Source organism: Lactuca virosa, chromosome 6, assembly GCF_052849685.1.
Source record: "Lactuca virosa cultivar CGN04683 chromosome 6, Lactuca_virosa_CGN04683_v6, whole genome shotgun sequence".
Classification (NCBI taxonomy): domain Eukaryota; kingdom Viridiplantae; phylum Streptophyta; class Magnoliopsida; order Asterales; family Asteraceae; genus Lactuca; species Lactuca virosa.
This window is the reverse complement of record NC_136431.1, coordinates 274,914,978-274,920,608: the sequence shown is the minus strand read 5'-3', so window position 1 is coordinate 274,920,608 and position 5,631 is coordinate 274,914,978.

The window sequence follows — 5,631 nt, the reverse complement described above, 5'->3', positions numbered from 1 at the left end:
ATGATCATCCTTCGGATGTGAACAAACCAATTTCTGATGGTGGTCGTAAGAAGAAAATGGCTAAACGAAAGGCCTCCCCCTGTAAAGTCCAAACGAAAAGAGAACCAAAGCCAGTGGATCCTCTCCACAAGATTCACATATTGGAATTCGATCTGACTTTGGATCACCGCCTACCCCTCCCATCCACTCTTCCAAAGTACCCTTCGCAGTATCAATATCACATGCACACACTCACAGGGAGTCTGCACATAATCTACCCCCATCATCCGAAAAATATGGTGCTGGTATTGAAAAGAGTCCCTTGAAGCCCCCTGGGACACACCCATGAGTTTTTTGGAAATCTGATTCCATTCTACACAAGCAAAATTAGGGGCTCCTGCCTTTGATTCTAAGCTTTCTAAAGCTGGAGCAGTCCCTCCTACTTCAAAAGTCTCAACCAGTCTGATAGTTGTCTCAGGTAAAGGACAATCGGGTATTTTTAACAAAGAATGCTCTAATTTTGTTGACAGGGTTCACTCTAGGCATTCAAAGATAAAAAGAGAACAAGTGGAGTATACTCTTATTTCCATGCGTCAAAGAGCTCTTCAAAGTCGTCTTCCATTCACTTTTCCATCTGACGAAGAGACTGATCAGGTATTCCATCCTTCCGACGAAACTCAACAAACCGCTACAGGTGATGTTTCCGATCCTACAATTGTTTTGGATGATCCTCCTCTGACGTTCACTAGCAAAGAAACTCGCAAGCCTCCTACCTACAAGTATCTCTCGGATGATGTAACGTTCGAAGATGACAGCACATTAGTTGGTGCTATTCCGATCCTCACATCCTTCAACATGTTTCAAAAGCCCCCCTCCTCCAAACCAACTTATGATTTCGGTCTTTTCACCTCCTCCGAGGAATCCAAAGAAGACGAAGAAGTAAATGTTGATGTCCACGAGCAATCCTCTCCTGTTATCTTGGAAATCAATCAAGGAAACGAGGATCAAATTAATCCTGCTGATAATCCCAAGCCTTCCGAACCTCAAGATGATGCTAATTACGATGACGATGATAAGAAGTCTGAGAGTTCTACATCGGACACAGGATCTTCGGATGAAAACATTGCGAATCCTTTTTCCTTATTAGAACTCTAAGAAAATGTTGCATCTGCTGTCACTAAAGTTGACTCCCTCGACAAGATAGTCGCAGGCCTTGATTCCAACATTGATCAGAAGGTTACAAGTCTCAATTCCAAGCTAGAGCTCATTCTCAAATCTCTTTCCGAGATGAAAGATGTGGCTCCCTCCAAAATCGATCGAGCCAATCAACTCGACCAACTCATTTCCCTCCTGTTCAAGCACACTCTTGAAGAAGTCGAACAGAAGTATAACAACAGCCTCGATCATCACATCTCCACCATTACCACTATGCTCAAGATTCATGACGACATGATTAATGCTACCAACGAACTCATCAAGCAGACTCATGTTCGTCTTGAAAAACAAATTCATACGTTGGAAAAGGAGATTCAGAAAAAAGATGAAATGAATATGATTATCCAACATGTTCTCATCAAGCTGATCCATTCCACTTGGAATATGTTTGATGTTCCAAACAACAAGTTCGATGAGATGCTCGTAACTATTGATGAAACATTTGCCCATCTTATAGCTCAAGCTCCTACAACCGAAGCTTATAATGCTCTCTCCAGCAGATCAACATGAGCTTTCAACGAGTGTTTGAATGATTGAGTGAACTTTAATGTGAAACCAGACATGCATCAGATGCAGATCCTTCCAATGCAAGAGGGGGAGAAGGAATTAGTGAAAGAGAACGGCAGATTCAATGGAAACCTATCTCAGAGTTTGTGCTCCGAGATGAATCGTCTAATGAAGAAATAAACGAGGTTGAAAATCTTGAACCTCTTGAGTTGGATGATGATGAAGATGAAGACCTGGTTGAAAATGTGATTATAGGACTTCAAGCTATCAGGGAACAACCTGTGAAGGTTCTTTCGGGTCCAGAAAAGCTGAAATGGCCCTCAGTTACGTGGCCATCATCTTTAGCAGAAACGTTCAAACGAAGTCGAGATATGGAAAAAATCAAAACCAAGCTATCTGTCTACGCATTCCGAGCTACTCAATCTATGCTTCCACCAATCCCTGCTCTGAGGGTCGCTCAAATCGATGTAGGTTCTCCAACCCAGAAACCTGATGATCTCCCTGAAGAGCCTCTAATTCCTCCTTAACTGGAATTTATCATCACCAAATACGGTCAACAAATCATTTATGACATGTGCGAAACTCTACAAGACAAAGGAAAATAGATTGCTAATGAATCGGACAACCAAGTGAAGACATTGAAAAAGTCTGAAGGCTGGTCTCAAGATTAGATCAATCAAGGTTTGGAAGAAATCATCTGGATTCAAGCGCTGAAAGACAATCTGAATCCGATGTTGGGCATATCTCCTCTTTTTTCGAGCAGGAGTTATTCATGACATACACATTGTGCCCTTCATATATTATGATCTTCCAACACAGGATGCCAATCAACTTAATCTGCCAATCTCTCCTTACGATCACTTCTATATCAAGTACGCTCCTCTTCATCCGAATGATGATCCGCAAATAATCATCAGGACAAAGCATGAGCGATTGAGATAATTTTATTGATGGGTTTTATGTACTCTAACATCCTTATGGTGCACATACAACCCTAATGCTTTGGATCTAAGTTATCTCTAACTATACATGCAATATTGTTTTTCCAAAGCATGAAGCCTAAACTAGCATACAACTTGATACATGAATCATAAAACTAGTTAGAAGATTACCTCTTGTTGTAGCTTATTTGTATTTGGCCTTTAAGAGCTTAGCACCCCAAGTGTGATGCCTCAAATGTTTTACAACACACCAATAACAAAAGGAGGCTTGTGATAGGGAAGCTTGGAAGCACAAATCGGCTAGTATTCTTCTTTAGAATGCATGAACCGATTTTAGGGAGTTAGGGGTTACTTTTATAGCCAAGGGTTTCATCCATGCAAACCCCAATTCACCATGACTCTTCACATTTCATAGGCCTTTTGGGCTAAACTTTCATGGACTCTCGTAAAGGTTTAGTCCAACCCTAATCAACATAGATCATTGGTTCAAACTATAAGTATTACTGATTTACCTAATCAGTCCCCGTAAATTTAGTCAGCCTCTTTTGATCACTAAATTAATTCCAAATTAATTTTTGATCAATACTAATTAAATAATGTGATTTCTCTATTAATATATTATACCTATAATATATTAATAAATCACAAATAACCTCTTTCTCAAATATCCATCCTATCAAATTGTTCTAGTGAATTGCAACCCAAATGGACTATGCTACTTTCGGGTCAAATACTTACCAATTATAGTTATGGGCTTAGACACCTAATCCAACAGTCTCCCACTTGGATAAGTCTAATAACTATAATTGTAAATGCAACTTCAAAATCCGATAAGGAATCGTTGCTCTCTAAATCCGATGTTAAATCCTGACGCACCATTTAGTTAAGGGATCATATAATCCTCTATTCTTCAAGATATCATGCGGACAAATACATGGAACATAGTCATACTTATTGTCCAGCAGTTTGTTTCCCGATTTCTGATTTGTTTGACATAGAACTTAATTGAACACATCAATTGAGTCCTGACCAGGCCCGCGAGATAAGTCAAAACAATGTCATCGAGGGGCCCAAGATATCGCTTTTATTCCTCTTAGGATAAAAGGAACAGATAAACTTCGACTTATATGCTTGTGCTAATTACTTGTTAATTCATACACAATAGCACGTTTTATAACATCAAGTTACTGATGCGGTTTCGCATTATTAGTATACAACCAACTCATAATCAACAACTCATATATCTTGGTTTGAAGATTATATGATATTATCGTCTCACAATCACTCGTGATAAATTCCATGAAGTGATTCATGTGAGCGTGGGTTTAATCCAATACTCAAATCTTATTTCAGGAGCACTCATGAATGTTGTAGCAAACTCTTGCTATGTCTAAATACTTTAGACAATCTACAAGCCAATTCATGACATTCTAATCTCATAGCCTACTTCCAAAGTATGACAGGCTATGGATGGTTTGAATAATGTTATTATTGTGGAAGTCAAAACATGCAAATTGAAACAATAGTAAACAATTGACACAATATAGTAACTTTACTCATAAATAAAACTCCTTTTATTCAATCATCAAATGTCAATTACATTTTATCTATTACAAGTTTCTAAACAACTATCTAATCACTAAAACTAATATCATCCTTCAGACCAATAATCCTTGCATTTTGCAAGTGCTTATCCCTACTTAGTCCCTTTGTAAGGGGATCTGCTGGGTTCTTTTTTGACGATATCCTCTTTACTACGAGGAGTCCTTCTTCTACTTGATGTCGTAAAAAGTGATATTTTCTGTTGATGTGCCTGGATCCGCCATGATCCCTCGGTGCCTTGGTTAAGGCAACTGCATTTTGGTTGTCACAGAAAATATCCATAGGCTCCTTTATAGCCGGTACAACTCCAAGGTCTCCAATGAAGTTATTCATCCATATGGCGTCCTTTGCCACTTCGCTTGCTGCTATGTACTCTGATTCGCACATTGAATCAGCTACAGTTTCCTGTTTAGAACTTTTCCATGTTACTGCTCCACCATTCAGGGTAAATACGCAGCCCGACTGAGAGCGAAAATTATCTCTGTCGGTCTGAAAGTTGGCGTCACTATACCCTGTCACTCTCAATTCATCACTCCCACCGAGGGTAAGGACCCAGTCCTTAGTCCTCCGCAGGTAATTAAGAATGTTCTTTACCGTAGTCCAGTGAGCTCTACCAGGATTCCCTTGATAGCTTCTGAGCACGCTCAAAGCAAAGGCCACATCAGGGTGAATACATGTCATAGCATACATGATCGACCCAACTGCCGAAGCATATGGTACTTGACTCATATTTTCTATCTTTTCATCTGTACTCGGACTCTGAGCCTTGCTCAGTTTGGTATTGCTCTGCACAGGTAAGCCACCTTTCATTGAATCCTCCATGTTGAAACGTTTCAACACCTTGTCCAAGTAGGTTCTTTGACTAAGTCCTATTAGTCGTTTACTCATATTTCTCAATATCCTTATCCCTAAAATATAAGCAGCTTCTCCAAGGTCCTTCATAGCGAAACATTTCCCAAGCCAGGACTTAACCTCCTGCAAGGTTGGAATGTCGTTTCCTATGAGCAGTATGTCATATACATATAATACGATAAAGCTAACTATACTCCCACTAGCTTTGACATATACATAGGACTCATCCTCGCTTCTCGAAAATCCAAACTCTTTGACTTTCTCATCGAAACAAAGATTCCATCTGCGAGATGCTTGTTTCAATCCATAAATGGATTTATCAAGCTTACACACTCTATTAGGGTACTTTGCATTGACGAAACCCTCTGGCTGACTCATATAAACATCTTCAGCCAACTTCCCATTAAGGAAAGCGGTTTTGACATCAATTTGCCATATTTCATAATCATGAAATGCAGCTATGGCTAGCATAACCCATATAGATTTAATCCTCGCTACTGGTGAGAAGGTCTCGTCATAGTCAACTCCAGGAGTT